The sequence below is a fragment of the Chiloscyllium plagiosum genome, unplaced genomic scaffold (assembly GCF_037043375.1).
Source record: "Chiloscyllium plagiosum isolate Xiang-an unplaced genomic scaffold, Cpla_swu_hap1 HiC_scaffold_29, whole genome shotgun sequence".
Taxonomy (NCBI): domain Eukaryota; kingdom Metazoa; phylum Chordata; class Chondrichthyes; order Orectolobiformes; family Hemiscylliidae; genus Chiloscyllium; species Chiloscyllium plagiosum.
This window is the reverse complement of record NW_028270167.1, coordinates 32,606,018-32,631,301: the sequence shown is the minus strand read 5'-3', so window position 1 is coordinate 32,631,301 and position 25,284 is coordinate 32,606,018. Positions and strand designations below refer to the sequence as shown.

Sequence of the window (25,284 nt, the reverse complement as noted above, 5' to 3'; positions counted from 1 at the left end):
GAATGAGAGTAATAGCATTTGTTGAATGAGCTAATGGATACAGTGTACTGGGGGTTGATTTGCTATGAAAAATGTGGGTTCAATTCCTGCACTGGTTGAGGCTACCATGAAGAACTCTCCTTCTGAACCTCTCCCTTGCCTGTGGTGTGATGACCCTCAGCTGAGCTCATCATCAGCTGCTATACTTTAATGAGAGAGCAGTCTTGTGAATCGCAAAGACAATGGTGACTTCACTTTGCAGAGCTCATTGGTTAAGGGAGAGACATGACGTTGCATAAGGAGGAGGTTGATGGCCTGTGTAATGAACACATGGACACATATACAGTAGACTATATATAGACCAACCAGGATGGATATACCTGTGCAGTCTTTCTGACATTTCAACATTGACTATTCTTTAATGATACAGTGCAAATAATTTTGAGACATTGAAGATGGTGAAAATCATGACAAACACAAGTCTATCTTTTCTAATGATGAGTTTTGCCAGCACTTTGTTTTTATTTCAGATCTCTAGCATGTGCAGTACTTCTCTTTAAATTCAATCTTTTGTTGTTCTTGCAGGGAGGGTTGGATGCAGCTCTCTGGTAAATTGTGTGAGAAGTGATGTGCTTGAGCAGGCAGAGTGAGGGGGCAGCAGAGCTAATGTAAGTCCATTGGTAATTTATTTGATAATGTATTTCTGGCATAAAGAGAGGCTGTGTGGCAGCAGTCAATGGTCAGACCACAAGGAACCACCCTGCACTGGTCTACTGCAAGAGACTTTGGAGAGAGACCGTGATGTTTGTTTATTTAGCACTGCTTATTGTTTGTCTGATCTATGGTTATACTGTGTATAACTGTAATGTAACACTTTTTTTTCTCTTCCTTTCTCTAGTCTGTGACTAAGGATTGCACCTAGGTACCTTTTGTACCTAAGATGGTGCTGTAAGTGGCGACTTCACTGTACTCAGTTGAGCACATGTGACAATAAAGCTAATTCAATTCATTTGGAGAGATAATCTGCGATGGAGACTGGCATAGAAGCAGCATTCTGTATTAAACTCCAGGAAATGTATGTAGTGTTAGCAAAGAGTTGGCAAGTATGAGCATTGGTAGAGAAGAAAAGATAAGGACAAGTTACTAGTCCAACTCTAAGGAGACGGACAAAGACAAACAGAACCATAGATTAAGGATACACCAGACTATGGGGTGGCTCAGTGGTTAGCACTGTTGCTTCTCAGTGCCAGGTACGCGGGTTCAGTTCTCTCCTTGGGTGATTGTGCCAACTGCAAATAGACATTCTCCCCATGTCTGCATGGGATTCCTCTGGGTGCTATGGTTTTGGTCCCACAGTCCAAAGAAGATCAGGGATCCTGATGTTAGTGGTGGGCAAGTTGCTGTGGTTCTGTTCTCCGAGCTGGAAGTTTTTGTTGCAAACGTTTCGTCCCCTGTCTAGGTGACATCCTCAGTGCTTGGGAGCCTCCTGTGAAGCGCTTCTGTGGTGTTTCCTCTGGCATTTATAGTGGCCTGTCCCTGCCGCTTCCGGTTGTCAGTTTCAGCTGTTCACTGTAGTGGTCAGTATATTGGGTCCAGGTCTATGTGTTTGTTGATGGAGTTTGTGGATGAGTGCCATGCTTCTACGAATTCCCTGGCTGTTCTTTGTTTCCCTTGCCCTATAATGGTAGTGTTGTCCCAGTCAAATTCATGTTGCTTGTCGTCTGCGTGTGTGGCTACTAAGGATAGCTGGTCGTGTCGTTTCGTGGCTAGTTGATGTTCGTGGATGCGGATCGTTAGCTGTCTTCCTGTTTGTCCTATATAGTGTTTTGTGCAGTCCTTGCATGGGATTTTGTACACTACATTAGCTTTGGTCATGCTGGGTATCGGGTCCTTCGTTTTGGTGAGTTGTTGTGTGAGAGTGGGCAAGTTGTTGGAGGGAATCCTGAGGGACAGGAGATACAGTATTTGGCAAGGCAAGGACTGATTAGGGATAGTCAACATGATTTTGTGCATGGGAAATCATGTCTCACAAACTTGATTGAGTTTTTGAAGAAGTAACAAAGAAGATTGATGAGGGCAGAGGGGTAGATATGATCTATGTGGACTTCAGTAAGGCGTTCGACAAGATTCCCAGTGGGACACTGGTTAGCAATGTTAGATCTCACAGAATACAGGGAGAACTAGCCATTTGGATACAGAACTGGCTCAAAGGTAGAAGACAGCGGGTGGTGGTGGAGTGTTGTTTTTTTAGACTGGAGGCCTATGACCAGTGGAGTGCCACAAGGATTAGTACTGGGTCCACTACTTTTCGACACTTATATAAATGATTTGGATGTGAACGTAGGAGGTATAGTTAGTAAGTTTGCGGATGACACCAAAATTGGAGGTGTAGCGGACAATGAAGAAGGTTACCTCACATTGCAACATGATCTTGATCAGATGGGCCAATGGGCTGAGAAGGGCAAACGGAATTTAATTCAGATAAATGTGAGATACTGCACTTTGGGAAAGCAAATCTTAGCAGGATTTATACACTTAATAGAAAGGTCCTAGGGAGTGTTGCTGAACAAAGAGACCTTGGAATACAAGTTCATAGCTCCTTGACAGTGGAGTCGTAGATAGATAGGATAGTGAGAAAGGCGTTTGGTATGCTTTCCTTTATTGGTCAGAGTATTGAGGACAGGAGTTGGGAGGTCATGTTGCGGCTGTACAGGACATTGGTTAGGCCACTGTTGGAACATTGTATGCAATTCTGGTCTCCTTCCTATCGGAAAAATGTTGTGAAACTTGAAAGGATTCAGAAAAGATTTACAAGGTTGTTCCCAGGGTTGGAGGCTTTGAGCTATAGGGAGAGGCTGAACAGGCTGGGGCTGTTTTCCTTAGAGCGTCGGAGGCTGAGGGATGACCTTTAGAGGTTTACAAAATTATGAGTGGCATGGATAGGAAAAATAGGCAAAGTATTTTTCCTGGGGTGGGGGAGTCTAGAACTAGAGAGCATAGGTTTAGGGTGAGTGGGGAAAGATATAAAAGAGACCTAAGGGGCAACGTTTTCATTTAGAGGGTGGTACATGTATGGAATGAGCTGCCAGAGGAAATAGTGGAGGCTTGTACAATTGCAACATTTAAAAGGCATTTGGATGGGTATATGAATAGGAAGGGTTTGGACGAATATGGGTCAGGTGCTGGCAGGTGGGACTAGATTGAGTTGGGATATCTGGTCGGCATGGACGGGTTGGACTGAAGGGCCTGTTTCCATGCTGTACATCTCTATGACTCTATGTGTAGGCTTGACTATGGGAAATGCAGAATGCAGGGGTGGATCTGGGTGGGATGCTCATCAAAGCGTCAGTTTGGACTAAAATGGCTGAACGGGTTGCTTGCTCACTGTGGGGATTCTAAGATGCAGATCTCTACTCCTTGGCCAGCCTCATCCCCAATCGAGGTACACTGATCAGAATGCATTTGGCTGTGCTGCTGCTATTTTCTTCTTTATTCTTTCATGGATATGGTTATCATTGCCAGGGGCAAAACGTATTGCTCATCCCCCAACTATCCTTGACTTAGCAAGCTATTCATTCATTTCACTTCATTTCAGAGGGAACCATATTGCTATGGGTTGGGAGGCACATACCAGGATGGTAGCTTCTCCTTCCTTAAAGAACAGTAATGAACCAGATAGCTTTTGACAACAGTTTTATGATTGCCATCACTGAAGTTGTTTTATATTCCCAAATTGCTAATTGTATTTAAAACACAGCAGCTGCTATGGTGTGATTTGAACCCAGGTCCACAGCACCTGGATCATGTCCAATGACATTAACACTCTGCTCCACCTCTCTTGTTCCTTACCTATTTTGGTCTTTACTTTGCCTTCAGTACTGAATCCATGAACATGCCACCACCCTCCTCCTGCTGCCTACTTCCGCTCCCTCCAGCCACAGCTGCTTGGTCTCACTGGCTGGGTTCTTCCTGAAGAACAGGATATCCTTGAGGCTTCTTCAGGTTACATCGATACCTTCTGAGCATATGCAACCCCTTTATCAATTTTCCATAGGCTCAGCTTCCAGCTACAAAATCCGCCCGATCGTATGACAGTAAAATCCCTTTAAACAGTGGATTTGAAATCAACTCTCTCAGTAATACAGCCAGTCGGGCTAACTAGTCAGAAACCTTGAAATAAAGTTGTAATGTTGTGGTTAAGCTCAGGAGTTCTGCTGATACAGTGCAAACGTATGTATCCCAGTGTTTCCTACTTCGTACTGAATCCTACCTCCTACCTCCATCATTGGGCACTCTGCCCTCTCCATGTAGGAGAATTTAAATTGGAGGTCATCAAGGTAGCATGGTCTTCAACAAATCTTAGAGGGACCTCAGGAGAAATTTCTCTACCCCATGAATAAGAACATGCTAACTTAAACTTCAGCAACAAAAATCCACAATGCAGATACAGACCATTGGACCCAAGTTGACAATACTTGTGGTATAAATGACCCTTCACCTCCCATTCTAACCTAAATGGTCATGGCTTTTTGTGACTGCTTATTTAAAATTATCTATACTCTCCATCTCAATTACTCCAGGTGACTGCATGTTCCACACACAGGGTAAAGATGTTTCTCCTGAATTCCCTTTTGAATTTCGTTTGTGACTCTATTGTACTAATTTTATTTCACAAGTAAGAATGTCACCCCTACATCTACCTAATCAAACTCTTTCATAGTTTTAAAAATCTTTAGTCACTCACCCCTGATTGAATACACCTTCTTGACAAACCTTCTGCTATCGGAATATGTCACAGCCTTCTAGAACACAAATACATTTCTGAGAGTTACATAACAATTAAATGAAAGGAATCCTGAGAATATTGCTGGCACACTTCCAACAGATTTTGAAATTTTGATTTCTCAGCATTAAATTATTTGCTTCTTCCTCAATCAGTCTTCAGTAGTGACTGAATAAGACATTTATATTCTTCCCACAGGGAGCTGGAAAACAGACCTATTCTGAAATCTATGTGAAGTTTGTTCAGGATGCAAATATTTACTATTATAGAATCCCAAACACAGGACAGTGTCCTTATGGGTCCTCAGACTAGAAAGGCACCAGATCAGCTTCTCATATGTGCCTCCAACATGCAAAGTATCAAGGGCTATATTCATGTAATTCCTGTTTTGATTTTTCATGGAGGATCTGCTGCCCTTTATACCAGCATGCACAGATTGCCCAATGGTTTCAATTGTCAAATTATGCAGAAAATATTCTAGTTAATGAATTGAAATACATTAGAATTCTGAAATATATACAGAAAGCACTTGGCTAACCATGACACATCAATGGAGGAAGAACCAGAATTAGTATTTCAGGTCTATGGCCTTCTCTCAGAATTGCAAAATGTCAGAAATGTAACCAGTTTTAAGCAAATGCAGAAGCAGGGAAAGGTGAGGGGCAGGGGAGGAACAAAAGGGAATGTCCACGACAGAGTGGAAGATTGGAGAGATTCACCCTCGGACCCAGCACCACCTTCTTGACCTGAATCTTCTTCCCGACCTCTCCACCCCCACCCCCTCTCCGGCATATCACCCTCACCTAACCTCCTTCCACCTATTGCATTCCCAACGCCCCTCCCCCAAGTCCCTCCTCCCTACCTTTTACCTTAGCCTGCTTGGCACACCCTCCTCATTCCTGAAGAAGGGCTTATGCCCGAAATGTCCATTGTCCTGCTCCTGCCTGACCTGCTGCGCTTTTCCAGCAATGCATTTTTCAGCTCTGATCTCCAGCATCTGCAGTCCTCACTTTCTCCGAGATTAAATGACAGCAAGGTAATGGTGTAGATCAGCAGGAGATAGTAAATGCCCAAACAAAGAAGACCCCTAGTTTGACAGGAGGTGTAAATGGGAGAGTTATTCAGAAGCATTGCAGACAAACCTGGCTTTGCCATCACCATTGTCAATACAGGTAGACTCTTTGTGCAAGGATTATTAAATATCAGTGATATACTGGTGCTATGGATGATCTTCCCCACACCCTTCCCAAAAACATCTCTGCCATTTGGAAATAAATTATATCTTTCTCAAGTGATATCCAGTAGAGATCTGTTAACTCAAACCTAAGGAAAGTTAAATTTGAGGGGAGGCGATGCCCCTTTGGTCTTGTCATTTGACGATTAATCATGAAACCCAGCGAATGTTTCAGGGACCTGGGTTTGTCACACCAGGTGGTGCTGTTTGAGAGTTAAATTAAGTGAGGTAGTGCCCCTGAGTTCAAGTCTCATCCTACTCCATGGGTATGCAATAACGTCTGAGCTCAATGGTTAGAAAGTCATGTTCAATCCCACTCTAACTGATGCTGGAGTTAACATCTTTGGATGGCTCTGTAGCACTACGGTAGTGTCCCTACCTGTGATCTAGATAGCTTGGGTTCAAGTCCTATCTACTCCAGATAGGTATCCCAATATGTCTTGAGTTTTAAAACATTCTTGAATCACACTGCCTTCTCAATCAGAAATTATATTTCATAAACTATTCTCTCTCCCTGACTCAGCAGGTACATGACTGTTCGACAACCCCAGGTATCTAGTCTCTCCCAGAATTTAGTTGATCCTACTGCTGTTGTGGGACAGTTTTATATCTGAAACATATGCCTATGGTTTCCAATATAATCAGAGCTGATGCTCCTGTGCTCAGCTCTCTCAACTTCAATTGGAAAATAAATGTAAGAGCTTTTGGATAGTAGTAGTATTATTAGTCTGCATAGGTCCTCTGCACATGTTTTCACACTTTCTGGTCTTGTGCTTTCTACTATAGGTTGCTTGCAGGACTTCCTATTTTCAATTTCAATGAGCATTCTGTCCTGTGAAAAGAGATGGTTTACCTTTGCCACCTTCATGTGTACGTAAAGGAAACATATCCTCTGCCTGAAAGTAGCCCCATACCCTCTTGCAACTCTTCTGCGAGCATTGAAAACTGACTCAGACTGGAAGAGCAGTGGTGTGCCTCAAGGATCAATGCTGGATCCATTGCTTTTCATCACTGACAGAAATGATTTGGATGTGAACTTAAGGAGGTGTGGTTAGTAAGTTCACAGATGACACCAAAGGAGGAGGTGTTGTGGATTGTGAAGAAATGTAACACTGAGTATTTCTGCATTTCCTCAGTATTTGAACAGTGCTGAAATTAGGTTTTATTCATTTCAGCCTAAGAATGCTTTTATCTGTACAACAAATATTAGTTACTGCCGGCCAATCTCCATGGTGCTGAAAATTAACTTTTATAAATGTGGATTCTCTTTTCTTCAGATGTCCACTGCTCATGGATTTTTAAAACAAAATATTAAGCCATTTTTATTTTCCTGTGCATGTCTTGTCTCTCTTATTCACTTTTAATCTAATTGTTCATCCCCTACAATTATTTCAGTTTATATGTCTGGTTTGACAATTAATTCAGATTTCAGTCATTAATTTAACAGCCATTCAATTGGTTAGTTAAGGACATGTTCATTCATGTCTCATGTGTCTTCCCTCTCAGTGCATCCATATCAGCTCATACTTCTAGCAGGTTACCATGCAAAAGTTTGAAAGATCTGAAGTCTAAAACGTCTAATAATGGCAGATGGCATTACACACCCTGTCACTACAAATTGTGTTTAACTTTATTGATTTTTGAGGAACAAATATTTTCCAAAATGTCAAGGAAACGTCCCATGCTCTATTTCAAAATAGTCCCATGAGATATTATACAGAGAGTTAAATTCTCATCTAACTTTGGGATGGCATGGTGGCTCGGTGGTCACAGTATTGTCTCGCAGCAATAGGTACCCAGGTTTGATTCCACCCTTGGGCAATTACCTGTGTGGAGTTGCATATTCTCCCTGTATCTGTATGGGTTTCCTCAAAGTACTCCATGTTTCCTCCCTCAGTCCAAAGATGTGCAGACTAAGTGAATTAGCCATGGGGAGTGTAAGGGTCACAGGGAGAGGATAGGAGGATGGGTTTGGATAGGATGCTCTTTGGAGGGTTGGTGTGGATTCCATGTGCCAACTGGCCTGCTTCCACACGGTTGGGATTCTATGATAAAAGCTAGCATCTCTAACAGCACAGCACTGCTGCAGTGTCAAATTAGATTTTGAGCTTGAAAGTGGGACTTTGAAATCACAGCTATTTGATTCAGAGTGCCACTATTGAACCACAATTGTTTTATAACAGTGAAGGACAACACCAAGTGAAGGGGCAGACAGTCAGTCGGGGAGCTCCTCCCACTCAGATCACTTTCTGATGATTGATGCATAATGAGGATGTTGAGTGAGCACAATATTAACCTGGCTCTGATTCCTTTATGGTACGAGTTAGCTGGTGTTAACTTGCTCTCTAGCCTCAGACTGTGAGAAAAAAATACAGAAGGGGGACAGAGAGTGTCCTGGGTGTTGCCTTCCACAATTAATCACAGCCTTCAAATGAATGGGAAATCTATAAGCAAAAGTAGAGATTTTTTTATATGTGTCGAAGTTAAAAATGGCTTAGGCAAGTTTTAATGATAAAAGGCTCTCTTTAATATGCAGCTGTGCATCCAGGGCAGATGCCAACCACATTGCTACATTCGGATGTTACTTGAAACAAGTCATCAAATATGAAATGTAAGTACTATGAGCTGACTCAGCCATCCCCCCTCCCTGATGTGTTATATCCTGTACTCAGCAATGACTGCACCACTCAGCAAGCAAACTTACTGCTCTCTTCAAACCTCCACTAAACTATGAGCAACCAAGTTAGAAACTTAATCAGCACTGACTCCAAGGAAATGGTCAACAGCTGAGACAGTCCTGGGCTTTAATGGAACGCAAGGGAATACTTTGCAAACACCGAAGCAAGTTGCGGAACTGAGCGGCCTGGGAGCAAGTCTGAGTGGAACACTTTTTCTTCAGAAAAAAGAACATAAACCAGTCTGTGCTCCCACAAGGGATTTGTTAGAACAACTTTGCGAATAACTAGCCAGCCGTAAATGGACATATGTTTTCTATCAAATGAAGGCTTCAGACATAACTGGTTAAAGCTATTGTTTCACAAGAATTGTATTCCATGTTTTATGTTTAATTGTCCGCTACACTAAATTTGATGAAACATATTCTGAAGGAATTACATTTCATCAATAAAACTACTAAATGCTAACATAGTGTGAAGAATAAAGTGTTATTATTAACACTTCAAAAGATTTAAATTTCTATGCATTCAATTTTACTGTACACTAGGTAAGGTGTTGGGTTAAGATCAGTTTAAGAAATTGGTTAAAACAGCACTGACAGGAATATTACTTAAATGTGTTAATAGATGTATTGAAACTATCCACAAGAAATTAAAACATTACATTGTGAAGTGGAATTGAAGGAACATGAACTTGGAAATACTTATTATATTAGCAAATTAAATTTAACTTTTAACAGCAAAGTTAACCATTGGGCTAATATTTCCATTAATGTCATTAAAAAAACACACTGAACGAAACATTTCAGTCGTAATATCATATACCAATTTCCAATCCAGACTCAATTAAATGAGTAGGTCTAAGCTTAGTATTATCCAAGAAACAAGGAAGAACTTGCACTTATATAGCCCTTTCATAACCTCAGATCATCCCCATGCTCCACACCTTAAATTTCAGATGCCACATGGTTCTTTTGGGTAATGTAGGCAAATGAGACATTTGGCAAAATCCTACAAACAGACAAATGACCAATAAATCTGGTTTAGCAAGGCTGTTTGAGGACTAAATGATGGTCAAGACAGCAATGAGGACGTCCTTGATTCCCCTCGGGTAGTCCAATGAAACTTCTCAGACCTACATGTGAAAAAGGAAAATTCATTTCTTCTATATCCAGCATAATGTCAGGAAGACAGCCTTGTTTTAACAACTTCAGCATAGGAGCACCTCTAACATTGCAACACTCCCCAGTGCTATACTGCGTGGAGTGTTATAGAGTCATAGAGATGTACAGCACAGAACCTTCGGTCCAACTCGTCCATGCTGACCAGGTACTTTAAATAAATCTAGATCCATTTGCTAGCATTTGGCCCACATCCCTCTAAACCCTTTCTATTCATGTACCCATCCAGATGCCTTTTAAATGTTGTAATCGCACCAGCCTCTGCCACTTCCTTTGGCAGCTCATTTCATACAATCACCACTCTGTATGAAAAAGTTGCCCCTTAGTCCCTTTAAATCTTTCCCCTCCCATCTTAAACATATGCCCTCTAATTTTCCCTTTCCCTGGGGAAAAGACCATTTGTTATTTACCCAATCTATGCCCCACATGATTTTATAAACCTCTATAAGGTCACTCCTCAGCCTCTGACACCCTAGGTAAAACAACCCCAACCTATTCAGCCTCTTCTGTAACCCAAACCCTCTGGCCCCAGCAAAACCTTACCATTAAGGTGTATAAGTCCTGCCCTGATTTGCCTTTCCAAAATGCAGCACCTCACATTTATCTAAATTAAACTCCATCTGCTGCTCCTTGGCCCATTGGCCCAGGACTTTTTCTGAAGAAAAAGTGTTCTTCATCATAGAATCCCAACCGTGTGAAGCAGGCCAGTTGGCACATGGAATCCACACCAACCCTCCAAAGAGCATCCTATCCAAACCCATCCTCCTATCCTCTCCCTTTGACCCTTACACTCCCCATGGCTAATTCACTTAGTCTGCACATCTTTGGACTGAGGGAGGAAACATGGAGTACTTTGAGGAAACTCACACAGACATAGGGAGAATATGCAACTCCACACAGGTAATTGCCCAAGGGTGGAATCAAACCTGGGTACCTATTGCTGCGAGACAATACTGTGACCACCGAGCCACCATGCCATCCCAAAGTTAGATGAGAATTTAACTCTCTGTATAATATCTCATGGGACTATTTTGAAATAGAGCATGGGACGTTTCCTTGAAATTTTGGAAAATATTTGTTCCTCAACAATCAATAAAGTTAAACACAATTTGTAGTGACAGGGTGTGTAATGCCATCTGCCATTATTAGACGTTTTAGACTTCAGATCTTTCAAACTTTTGCATGGTAACCTGCTAGAAGTATGAGCTGATATGGATGCACTGAGAGGGAAGACACATGAGACATGAATGAACATGTCCTTAACTAACCAATTGAATGGCTGTTAAATTAATGACTGAAATCTGAATTAATTGTCAAACCAGACATATAAACTGAAATAATTGGAGGGGATGAACAATTAGATTAAAGGTAAATAAGAGAGAAAAGACATGCACAGGAAAATAAAAATGGCTTAATATTTTGTTTTAAAAATCCATGAGCAGTGGACATCTGAAGAAAAGAGAATCCACATTTATAAAAGTTAATTTTCAGCACCATGAAGATTGGCTGGCAGTAACTAATATTTGTTGTACAGATAAAGCATTCTTAGGCTGAAATGAATAAAACCTAATTTCAGCACTGTTCAAATACTGAGGAAATGCAGAAATATAAAACAAAGAACTAGGGATGGTGAAGATCTGAAACAGAAACATAAATTGCAAGAAAACTCCAGCAGGTCTGTCAGCAACTGCTAGAGAGAGCAGCGTTTGTGTTTTGAGTCCAGTGACCTCTTTCAGAACTGTTCTAGAGTAAGGTCACTGGACTCAAAATGTAAATTCTTATTTCTCTCCACAGATGCTGCCAGACCTGCTGGGTTTCTCACAATTTCTGGTTTTGATGTGAATAGAGCAACCTCCTGCCATTCAGTTGATTTTACTGTTGAGGCAGGTGACAAAATGTCATTTTCTCAACTGGTAGATGCCAGACAATGTTGTACTCTGGACTTAACTGCAGTTCTGCCCCTGTCTGAAGTTCTTTTGGCATTTGTACATAAATAATATTGTGTGTCATTAGCCTTATTACTTTGTCGCTCATGCTGGTCCATTATCTGGTCATTATTGTACGCTGTGTGGGAGCTGGCTGTGTGCGAATTGGCTACTACGTTTCTTACTGGTCAGATGTGATTATATTTGAAAAGTTCTAAATTGACTGTGAAGCACTTTGCTAATTCTGAGGTTGTTAACGACACCGTATAAATGCAAGTTTTGCTTGCTTTCTTCTGCATCAACTCAACATAGACTAAGGCTTCTATTCTCAACTTTCGCTGATATGAATGATTCGTGACAGCAACAATGCCAAGGAGTACATTTACAATTTAGAGCACTTTTTGAATGTTATTGAGACAGTGGATTTTGATGCAAGCATCTAGAAGACTGGATTTATTGATTCAGACAGCGGAAACGTGTTAACGTAACACATCATTTAACCCAGGATGTCTTCACTCATCTGTGTCTATATTCATCTGTTCATTCAAACTATTGGCTTCAATTTTGTGCACCTCAGCAAGCACACCATTACCAGATATCTGTGAGAAAGTTACTTATTGACACTTTATCTTTGTACTGAGAGATTAGTCACCCAATATCTGTAGAAGGGGAAAAGAGACTGAAAATAAAATTAGATTCTAGAAGTAAAGTATAAAAAGTAATGATTTCTATGAGGCTGAATAAACAAGACGGGGCAACGTGGCTGTGTGAATGGGCTAGTTGACAGGGCAGGGGGAGTAGAGGTGAATGGTTGTTTTTTTTCAGATGGGAAAAGGTTTTACAGATCTCATACTGATCTGTAAAACAGTATGTCCAAGTCATTAACAGAGGTCAAGAAGAACAATGTCAAACTTTGACACAAAATTTGCATTATAATAAGCAGTGAGGTGGAATGTGATGTTAAGAAGGACCACCTGTTGAAATGGACAGACATATGGCAGATGAAATTTAATCTTTTAAAGTGTGAAATGCTACATGAAGACAGGCAATATGAAACAAAAGGTACAATATTAAAAGAGGAACCAGAATTGAGAAACCTGAAGGTATTTGTGCACACGTTGTTCACATTGGCAGGGCAGGTTGATAAAACAGTTAAAAAGCCACATGGGATCCTATGCTATATTAATAGAAACAAGAAAAGTAAAAGCAAGTAAATATTGGTGAACCTTTGTTTGAAAATAAAATGTCCTCATCAAGAAAACGTAAAATTCTGGCAAAGCACATTAGAAGGGACACTAAGGTTTTGGAAGAGGTTTGAAGAAATTAGATTTGAGGGAATAGTGTACAAGCACACTTGTATGGCCATTTGTATAGATGTGTCAATCGGATTAAACCCGTTTGAGTTGGTGTTCTGGTGTGTCTTGAAAAAACATCACACTTTACACTGAGGTTGGGATAATCTCGACATCACATTGGCATTATGATGACTTCCATCAATTGTACTTATACAAGCAGACAAAACCAAATTCCAGCTTTGTATTCGGGCTGCTGTTAAAGTGGGTGATAAAGCCTTTAATTCAAAATAACAATTGTCTGTGCCTTATGATCAATTTTGATTATAAAATCATGGCTATAGAAGTACTTATGAAATCTTACTCCAAAGATATGCTTTACATATGGACATAATTTCACTCAATGGCACTACTAAGGGTGCATAAGGCAAATGCATCAGTCTCTCCTTACTGTTATTCAAGACATGAGAGATTGCAGCACCTACTCTGTATTTAGCAGCTTCACATGCTAGCAAAATCTTTTTGGACACGTTGTACAAGCAAAATTTACACTTACTCAATTTGAATGCATAGTGCCTATGCCTGAGCAGCACAAAATGGCTGACAGCTGCCTATGACTAATGCAGCAGAACATGGCTGACAGTAGTCAAAGAGCTTGGGAAAATATTTGTATAATGTAGTCTTTACAAATAAAACAGTAGTATCTCTGTAGACTCAAGGTAACAGAACTGAGATAGAATACGCAGCTGCAATTGTTTATGCACAAGACACCAATAAGAACATTTTCACACCATATTAAATTAGTGAATTTCTCTTGAATTATTTAACCAATCTTTTACAATACTAATAGTAAGTTTTATTTAAGATCCTTGAAATAATCATAGATATAGATTCCAAAGTAGTTATAGGTCCTCCTATATGCAAAAAAACTCATTAAAAGCATTCGAGGAAAAGATTCAAATAAAATTGAGAGAAAAGCAGCCCCCATATCATTCAGATGTTGAAGTGTAGTGTGAATGCCAATTAATTGGCAGTTAGCATGGTGCTGCTGGCAACAGAGGCAAATTGCTGACATTAAAATGCTGTACAACAGATCCAATCACAGTTAGGTATCTCAACGCTGCTGACCAATAGTATACAAGGGAGGTGTGCACTGAGTTTGAGCTGTATAAAATAAGTTACTTAGAAACATTTTTGTGCATGTTTTTGCTCTGAAGATCTGAAGCTATAACTGATGTATGTATCGCAATAATGGTTGACTGAACCTATGACCAGACTCAGACTTTCACTGGAAACTATGGCATCTAACACTGAGTAAAACTCCTTTGTCTAAAACCATTGAACCATCCTTCCCGAAGACTTTGTTTAATAATTGTAATAAAATTGCTCAATTTGGTCTGAACTTACTATCATAATTTACTAGATGCAGGAAGATCAGAGTTCATAAATATTGAAGGTGTGGCTCTAAGTGTGACCTATTTCTGCCTACCCTGTGACCCAAACATTCCCAAATTTTTGAAACATTTCACATTTGACTGCCTTTGTCTGAATTCTATTCTCTTCCAAGCATCATGAGCACATTCTTCAACCTGTTATTGTGGATCTATTTGGAGCTGGAATAAATGTATCATCCAAAAACACAACACACAGCAAATTCCGTGCACACTTCTAGTTCATACCCCTTGAAAAGTTCCAGAGAGTGTAGAAACACCAAATGGCATCCAGTGCAATTGAAATCATTCCATGCGGGTAGTAATATTCAAATATGACTAGGACACATCTAATTTAAGTCACAAATAACTATTTATCAGATCTAATTTTAAAACCTTCTTGTCTCCTGGCAATAAACCAGAGGCCTGGATATTTGGCAAATTATCAAATGCTTTATATTCAAGTACCTGATTTACAGTTACTTTATAATCCCCATTATAATGTTATACTAGTCTTTACTAGCACTGTGGGAGAAGCCCAATTACTCTGTCCAATAGTTGCAATAACCTTCTCTGTCTCTAGTCTTTTCAACTCTTGTTGTACTTGATTCCCTTACAGCATCAGGCACTTGATGGTACCTTCAGTAAATTACTCTGGTGTTCCTCTGGACCCATATATTGGCCTTATATCCTTGAATCAAGTGACCAGTGTCAGTGAACACTTAAGGATACTTGCAGTCATATCACCTTGTGTCTTGAGTTTTGCTTCAAAGTCCCATTCAGATTAACTTCAGAGTTTTCAACCATTTTATTCCAAGCAAGGCTGGATATTTATCTTTCAATATGATAATCAGTAATTATGTACATTACTAGAACTGTAACCTTTCTCCAACTGATGTTACACTGAATCTCCATTTTGATAATATTACAATTCACAAATCATGCTGATTGATGTCTCTTTGTCAACATCCATGCCCAATGGGGGCTCTATCTAATGTACCTTGGACTATGAATCCCTGTGAATTTTTCTTGGATACCCTTGTGTTTCTTAAAGTATGGATCTCAGCTGACACCTCCTCCTGCTTTTCACAACCATTTCTCTGCCAGCATTTATTCCCATGTACCTCCCTAATGACATAGCTTGATGACACTTTTTCTTTTGGCTGTAACGCAATATGTTCATATATGGATAATTTTGTGCTCAATATCATACTAAACATCAGTACAACCTTTATAAGAGCCTTTGGCTTACTCATCTGCAATTTATGTACTTTAGATGACGACCGGTGGGTGTTAACTCTAAGTCACATCCCTCCATATTCTGTTTGCCAATGGTAACCTTCTACAAAATGTGCCAGTGTCAGCATCTTATTGCAAATGTCTCCCTTTTTAAACAAATCTATCCCATGAAGTTCTCTCTTGAAATTCTCCAAAATTACAATGGATGGATAACCTTTTCAACGCTACAAAAAATGCTTCAATATCCTCGCTGGATAACTGATGCTGTGTTCCAAGCTGATGGCATTCTACAATATCTAATAGTTTGGGACTGTAGTGCTGCTCAAGCTTACATAAGCTGTTTGACAGTGGTATATCTTTTGGTTTAGGACAGGCGAGGAGGTTCCTGGGTGTTTCATACACTCCTGGGCCTGTTTCTGTCAGAAATGTCCCTTTTTCCTTTTTCTCCCACTGTCTGATTAATAGACAGATTATCAGGAGCAGCCAGGATATAATTAGTAGTGACAAACCATCCCACATCAGATATACTTGATCATGTATGTATTCCCCAGTCTCCCAATAATAGCTGTTAATGATGCCATCTTTGAAGATCAGTCCATCCACAGGTATATACAACTTTTCCACAATGAACTAATTCTAACAACTACATTTCCCATTAAGTAAAACCTCTCTAGTCCTCTACCAGTCTGTTGGGAGCTTATCTAACCCAAATTTGTTTGGCGAGGGATATATATAATGTTCTGAATTTAGTTTTAGCCTGTACTGAAAAGACATCACAAAGTTCTAGGGATGAGAGATTCTGTGGATAGACTGGTGAAGCTGGGATTGATGTCCTTTGAGAAAGCTTGGAGTAGATTTAGCAGAGGTATTCAAAATCATTGAATCATAGAATCCTGAAGAGGTTTGGACATAGTTGGTGAGAGAGAGTTCCAACTGGTAGGAAGGCTGATAGGGAGATGATGGTATTATTGTTCACGTCAGTGAACTGGAGATGAAGCCTCTTTGGCTCTGGGCTCAGATTTTACCTAGCAATTGTGGGAATTTAAATTTAATTAATAACCTCTAGTAATAGTGAACATAATTACTTGTTATAAAAACCCATTTGGCTCATAAATGTCTTTTTAAGGAAGGAAATGTGATATCCTCAACTAACTTGCCTTACTTGTCTCCAGATCCACAGCGATCTGAAGTGGCTTTGCAAACCACCTAGTTCAAGTGAAAATAGGGATGGGCAATAAATGCTGGCCTTCCCTGCAATGTAGACATCAAAAGCAAAAAAAAAGATATAGTTTTAAATTGATAAGAAAAGAACTAAAGACAATGTGAGGAAAAACCTTTTACACAACAAATAGTTATGATTTGGAAAGCATTGCCTAAAAGTCTGGCAGAGGCAGATTTAATTAAGACTTAAAAGTTGGAAAAGTGCTTTAAGAGGAAACTTTACAGGGCCATGAGGAAATGGTTATGGTAAAGGGCAAATACTCTTGTAGAGATCTGGTATGGACTTAATGGTCAATACCTCTTTCTATGCTATATATAGAATGATTCAAAGAATACAGGGACATTGATACTGATACACAAAGTAAATAGAATTCTGATATCAAATACTTATGGCCCATGATTGTAACCCAGCTACAATCCAATAAACAGGGCTGAAGAATCAAAACCTGAATGTGGATGCATAGACAGAACATATTACTGAAGGTTTTTGTCTTACACCCATCAGGACAAATGCAAGAGTGTCAAATTTCAAATGGTCACAACAATATATATCCCAGGAAAAAATGGTGCTAATTGGTTGGCATATCAACTCTGGCTGATGCATTGCCATGGAGAAAACAATAGCAATTTATAGGATTCTTATGTTTCTGGGTTATTGAAAAAAGGTTCAACCTTGAACATATTCCTTCATCTGTAGAGAGCAGGTCACTGCTTTTAAATGTATATCCCTCCTAGCAATTGTAAAAGAGCCTGATAGATTCTCTTCAATGCGTTTTTAGCGTAACTATTAGCATACTCAAGATTATTCAGACATTCTGCCCAATTGAAACCCATCGTATAGTAGACATTTCTTTTGGTTTTTGCAGGAGTCGGCTGTACTCTGCCTATTTTCAGTTTTTTATCCCCAAGTTACATGTTCCAAGCAAGTGTAAGAGAAAGCCACACTGAAGACTAGCTAAGGAATAAACATTGATGCCTTTGCACCATTTAAGGTAGTACCTTTACATAACGCCTCCCAGATCCCCTGGACATTGCTTTACCACTAATTAATTACACTTAGAGTTTTGTAGGCATTCAATGCAGTCTATCTGTGTACACAAATTCCAAGAGCAACACCAATTTGTAGATCACTTAAACTGTTTTGGAATGGCATTAGTTGACTTGTCTTCTAAAAGTGACATGAGGTCTTTTACATCCACTCGAGAATATTGATAGAACTTCAGTTTGATCTTTCTGCTGAAAGATCTGATAACAAAACACTTTCTTAATTCTCTGTAGTGAGAGCCTTATTTCAATGTTCAGGTTTTGAATTGGGACTTCAAGCACAACCTGTAGACATGGAGACAAGAGTGCAAGCACTGAGCCAAGGTTGGTAACATGTTCAATGACCTGCTGGCTCTCATCATCTGAGTTAAATTGGTGAAAACTGCCAGATAGTTGGAGTATTGATAGATCACTGGGACCACTTGTAGAACTCGTTCATTAGTATTGACAAACCTTAGCTTGTAGCAAGCTACCAGGCTGCAAGTGGCACAATCTGTCAAATTTATTTATTCTATTTGTTCATCAGATGTGGGCATCACTGGCTGGACTGATCATTGATCTCAATCTGTCCTGGAGGAGGCAGCTGTGATCTGTCTTCTTGAGCCGCTGCAATCATTGAGGTGTAGGGACACCCACGATCGATGCTGTGGAATCTGCAGCATGTAATATGTGAGGAAATCTCCAGTTAATTTCAAATCAAATTATGCATGGCATTCAATTCATAAATTGGAAATGTAGTCATCTCAAGGCAACAATAAAGTTTTAAGCACACAATGTGAACATAAAATGCTGGATATAGTTTGCTCGCTGAGCTGGAAGGTTCGGTTTCCTATTAAATATGCCTTTCTTGTTCCTGCACTCCACATGGTGACATTAGGCAATGTCTGCACCAAACGTGTGTTATCAAATGGAGTCAGTGTTGCTAGTACCAATGCTTTCAGAGATGTCAGTTGTCATTACCTTTATCAAAAAAAAGACCTACATTAATATCGCGGTCTTCATGACAACTAGACTGCCATTGGCATTTTACAGCCGAAGAATTATCTTTTGAAATGCAGTAATAAACATGAAATGGAGATGCCAGTGTTGGACTGGAGTGTACAAAGTTAAAAATCACACAACACCAGGTTATAGTCCAACAGGTTTAATTGGAAGCACTAGGTTGACAACCACCTGATGAAGGAGCAGTGCTCCGAAAGCTAGTGCTTCCAATTAAATCTGTTGGACTATAACCTGGTGTTGAGTAATAAACATGGGAATTAATTGCACACACAGAAATCTCCCACCAACAGCAACGTAATAACGATCAGATAAATGGGTTTAAATATTGATAGAGAGATACTGCAAATATAGGCCAAAACAATGGTGATACCTACTTACTCTCAGAATCATAGAGGCATACAGCACAAAACAGACTCTTTGATCCAACCAGTCCATGCCAAACATAATCCCAAACTAAACTAGGCCCACTTGGCCCATACCCCTCCAATTGTTTCCTATTAATGTACTTATCCAAATGTCTTTTAAACATTGTAATTATACCCACATCCACCACTTCCTTAGGAAATTCATTCCACACGTGAACCACCCTCTGTAAAAGAAAGCTAAATTTGCCCCCCACATCTTTTCTAAAACTCTCTCGTCTCACCTTGAAAAAGTGCCATGCATTCTCTGAGAAGCAGGTAGAGGGCTCATGAGTTTAATACCTTGTACAACTAATGGTGACTCTGACAGTACAGCTCTCTCTCAGTTCTGCACTGATGTGTCAGCTTGAGCCATGGAGTGGGATTTGAATTGAGAATCTTTATGGACTTGAGGCAGACGAAGTATTGTACCAAATGAGCCACAGCTGACAAATGGAAAGGCAAATAGATACTGTACAAGCTCACAAAGGGACAGTGAGGGTCTTATATTCATAATTCCTTTTGATTTTTAACGGCCTTTCTTGCCAGTGTGACTGTGTCTGGAAGGCCTGCGAGTAATTGCGAAGAGAGTGGAGATTAGTCACAGACCAGAGAACAAAGAGGCAGTAGCTAAAAGGGAGGGGGCCCTCTCCAGTTCTCATTTCCCACTGGGCCTGGGTCACAATCAGTCCAGAAGCCCTTTCTGTAAAATTATTCTTGCGGCTTTAATAACAGAAAGTGATTTCCTGACCTCCCCGACAACACACTCCCACCACCCAAAAAAAAAGGAAATTGAGTAAATTCCTGCTTAGTGACTGGATCCATTCCCGTGCCGCAGGGAAATGGTATGGAACAGCTGGCAGTCTTATCTTGCGACTTCTCGCAATTTCCCGTCCCCTAGCGTGTGCAGTAAATTCCTTTAGTTATGGAGATTTTTGCTGTTTAAGTGGAGAACATCTTAACTCCAATCTGCAGTGGTCTCCTTCCAGCCTTGTAGAGCAAGCATTGGTGCATGCAGGGCATTCAGCCAACAAAGACATATTGATAAAGCCCCTTTCACTGCTACTGGAAATCTCAAAGTTGTAAAGTTTGTAACAGCAAGGATAAAGGCCCTTCAGCCCATCATGTCCAAACTGGTTATCAAGTACCTATCTATTCCAATTCTGTTTTCCCACATTTGGCCTGCTTTGAATGCTATAGAATGTCAAATGGTCATCTAAACTTTTTAAAATGTCTTGCGGGTTCCTGCCCTTTCAGGCAGTGAGTTTCAGACCTTCTCTGCATGAAAACAGTTTTCCAGAAATCTCCTTTAAATCTCTAGCTCCTGAAAACTGTGCTGCCTGGTTATTGATCCTCACCAACTCCGAGGTAAATGTTCTTCCCCTCAATCCTATTTATGCTGCTCATAGCTTTATACATCTCAATCAGACCTTCCCCAATCCAGCCATCTTTGCTCCAAGGAAAATAGCTGCAGCATATCTAGTCTCTTGTCACAGCTGAATCACTCCCACCCAGGCCACATCCTGATGAATCTCCTATGCACTTTTCCTAGTGCAACCACAAAACTTTCCGATAGTGTGCCAACCAGTGCTTCATACAGTACTCCAGCTATAGCATTAGTTAGATTATATACAGGTCATCATAGCCTCCTTTTGCTTGTATCCAATGTCTGAACCATTAAAGACAGATTTCTAGCGGGAAACATGGGGGTGGTGGTGCTGGAAACATCCCTGATGAAGAACTTATGCTCGAAACGTCGACTCTTCTGCTCCTCGGATACTGCCTGACTGGCTGTGCTTTTCCAGCCCCACACTTTTTGACTCTAATCGCCAGCATCTGCAGTCCTCACTTTCTCCTTTGAGGTGGTGCATTCTAACTACTTGCTCTGTGGACTTTTTCTTTCTCACATTATCCTTATTTATCTTGCACATCACTTTAAATCAACTCCCTGTTGTTGTTATTGCTTTTATGAATGAGAACAGCTTGTCTACTCTATCTACTCTATCCAGGATTTGGAGATGCCGGTGTTGGACTGGGGTGTACAAAGTTAAAAATCACACAACACCAGGTTATAGTCCAACAGGTTTAATTGGAAGCACACTAGCTTTTGGAGCAACGCTCCTTCATCAGATGATTGTGGAGACTCACAGACTTAAGACACTCTGCACTCACTACATACACACACACTTTCTCACACTCACAACCCCCACACACAGACACACACACACAGACAAAGACCCACATGCACACATATATTTTGTGGGGTGAATTTGTACTTGCAGAGTTACATTGCACTTTGCTCAAAAACTGCATACATTCATGTAGAACTCTGAGCTCAAAAACTGCATGAATTTATGTAAAACTCTGATATCTCACTTTTTATATTAGAATCAATCTAAACATCAGGTCATAGACAGAGAACACAGGGGGCTAACACCTTCAACATATTGTCTAGCTATCACCATTGTTAACAGCTAACCCGAGAATGCAACTTTAAAAAAAATGATTTTGTGATTTACACATGAAATAAGTGAAACTATCACTGTATTCTAACAGATGAAAGACTTAACAGACAATTAATTTTTCAATGTATAATTTCAGTTACATCACACTGCAAATTTTTGCTATAAATTCTGTGTTACGATCGAGCCCTCCACTATCACCTGATGAAGGAGCATCGCTCTGAAAGCTAGTGTGCTTCCAATTAAACCTGTTGGACTACAACCTGGTGTTCTGTGATTTTTAACTTTGTACTCTATCCAGGCCACTGATGATTTTGAAAACCTTCTATGGAATCCTGTTCCAGCCTTCCTGCACTCCAAGTAGAACAGTCCCAACCTCTCCAATGTATTCTCAGCATTGGATTTCAAGACTAGGAGGCACATTTTTAAGGTGAGAGGAGAGAGATTCATAAAAGACGAGGGGCAAATGTTTTGCACAGGGTGGTTCGCACGTGGAATGATCTTCCTGAGGAAGTGGGAACAATTACAATGTTTAAAAGACACTTGGATAAGTATATGAATAGGAAAGCTTTGGAGGAATATGGGCCAGGAACAGGCAGGTGGACTAGTTTAGTTTGAGATTATGTTCGGCGTGGACTGGTTGGACCAAAGGGTCTGTTTCCTTGCTGTATGACTCGATGCCTCGATGATTGAAAACAAATAACCTACATGCCTGCCTAACCACATTTATTTACCTGTCCTACTACTTCCAAGATACTCATTAAAATTCCTCTGATTCTTTATATTCTTGAGGGTTTTTTCATTCAATGTGTCCTGTCCTGCCTTATTTGTCACCCCATAATGCACCACCTCACACATTTCAGGACTAAATTCCATTGCTATTATTCAGCCTGTCTTTGAATGGAGCTGATGGGTTGAATGGCCTGAAAGTGCATTAATACTATGATGCAAGACTCTGTAGGTATTTAACCACAATCCTCTGTCCTCTCATGTCCCCTGGCTATGATTAGTATTATTTCAGTAATCAACAACACTATAAAACAGATTGCCTGTTGTCATGTTGGTGGGATCTTGCAGGACACAGACGGGCAGCCACATTTTCCTGCACTGATTATTCAAATGTATTTCATTGCAAACCCATCCATGACAGGAAGACAGAAGTCCGAATAGGGATCAAACAATTTGCTGTTAGTACCAATCTAATCCCCACCAGCTGTACTGTAGATTGGTTTGGGTCATTTGCTGTCATCAATGGGAGGAGGTGATGGCTTAGTAGTATTATCACTGGACTGTTAATCCAGAGATACAGTTGATGTTCTAATGGCTCAGTGGTTAGTACTGCTGCCTCACAATGCCAGGGACCCAGATTTGATTGCAACCTTGGGCGACCGTCTGTGTGGAGTTTGCACATTCTCCCTGCGTCTGCATGGGTTTCATCCGGGTGCTCCGATTTCCTCCCACTATCCAAAAGATGTGCTGGTTAAATGAATTGGCTATGCTAAATTGCCCATAGTGTTCAGGGATTTGTAGGTTAGGTGCATTAGTCAGGGATAAATGTAATAGGGTAGGGGAATGGGTCCAGGTGGATTACTCTTGGGAGGGTTGGTGTAGATTTGTTGGACCAAGGGGTGTGTTTCCACACTGTAGGGATTCTAGGGTGTAGGTTTGCTCGCTGAGTTGTAGGTTTGATATCCAGACGTTTCATTACCTGGCTAGGTAACATCATCAGTGGCGACCTTCAAGTGAAGCGAAGCTGTTGTCTCCTGCTTTCTATTTATATCTTTCTCCTGGATGGGGTTCCTGGGGTTTGTGGTGATGTCTTTTCCTGTTCGTTTTCTGAGGGGTTGATAGATGGTATCTAGATCTATGTGCTTGTCTATGGCGTTGTGGTTGGAGTGCCAGGCCTCTAGGAATTCTCTGGCATGTCTTTGCTTAGCCTGTCCCAGGATAGATGTGTTGTCCCAACACATGTGTAGGGATTCTATCTTAGAACTAATTCTATACTTTAAGAATCTTCCTTTCTCCATGTTGGACCTAGGGATTGACTGATTTATCAGTGGTACAGGATGTCCACTGGTGACTATAAACAGAAGAGCTGCTTGTCTTCCAAAACAAGGTAGTTTATTCTGTAAGTTACAATTTACATCAAATGGCTAGGCATGATCATTCAGACCTTAATAGGAGCAGTGGAGAATACATCTGCCTCTCTCGAAGTTTTATCGATCGCAACTACCTCCAGTTAAAATTTGTGAGATATCATCAGATTGGCTGATTACATTTACCATTACCCCATCTCCCCCCATCACCCACCTATCCCAAGTTTCTGATCTTTCAAATGAAAACTCTCTGTAAATGTCTCAATTTTCCCAGAATCCACTTCCTGCAAACATGGAAGATTGGTAGCTCTTTGGCTTGGGGACTATTGATTAGATTCCCTACAGTATGGAATATATATCTCTCAGATGATGTTGTAAGAACATGTGAAAAAGGAGCAGAATTAGGCCATTCAGTGCCTCAAGTCTACCCCACAATGCGACAAGATCATCTGATTTGCTCCAGGCCTCAACTCCTCTTCTGCCCAACAAGTCCACACTGACCCTCTGAAGAGTAACCCACCCAGACCCATTCTCCTACATTTACCACTGATTAATGCACCTAACACTATGTACAATTTACAATGGCCAATTCGTGCACATTGTGGGAGGAAACTGGAGCACCGGGAGGACATGGGGAGAATGTGCAAACTCCACACAGACAGTCGCCTGAAGCAGGAATCAAACCCAGGACCCTGGTGCTGTGAGGCTAACCACTAAGCCACCGTACCTCTTGATCTCAACCTGGGGTTTGTTTCTCCTTTGGAGAATTTTTATCTCTTAAGTGTCCGTCATAGAGAATGCTTTTCCTGACGGACCAAGTAGTCAATCCATTCCCTTGTCTGAAGGAACCTGAATCACCTTTGCTGGGATGTTCTTTCCTGCTCTCGCAGGAAGTTGTCCCAAGGGGAGTTGGGGGCCATGAATGACTGATATAAAAGAGGGGTTGTGGCCTGGAGCAGATCAGACATGATCTTGTCGCATTGTGGGGTAGACTTGAGGCACTGAATGGCCTAGTTCTGTTTATTTTTCACATGTTCTTACAACATTATCTGAGAGATAAATATTCTAATGACTGACCATTATGGAAGATGGCTCCTCTATTCAAACGAGCAGCTTCTTCATTGAAGTGCTATGGATGCTTAAAACAGGAAATCTTTTCTTCTTGACCATGTCCTGAATTTGTGGATGTTAATCTGGTTTCTCCGGAGATTTGTGTAACCCATCTCCATTTTGTTCAAGGAAATCTTTACTGTTAATATGCTGTGTGATATATTCAGATTAGGTGGAGTTTATACAACCATTTCCTCATAAGACATCCAG

At 40.6% G+C, this 25,284-nt stretch overlaps 1 long non-coding RNA gene across 1 annotated transcript in view; it reads left to right on the top strand.

Moving 5' to 3' along the window:
* The window catches only part of LOC148142280 (uncharacterized), a 91,440-nt gene that overhangs the window by 2,150 nt on the left and 64,006 nt on the right, over nt 1-25,284 (top strand). Inside the window, exon 2 of the long non-coding RNA XR_015752008.1 lies at nt 565-647. This is a non-coding gene — a long non-coding RNA (uncharacterized LOC148142280). The remainder of the gene's footprint in view (nt 1-564; nt 648-25,284) is intronic.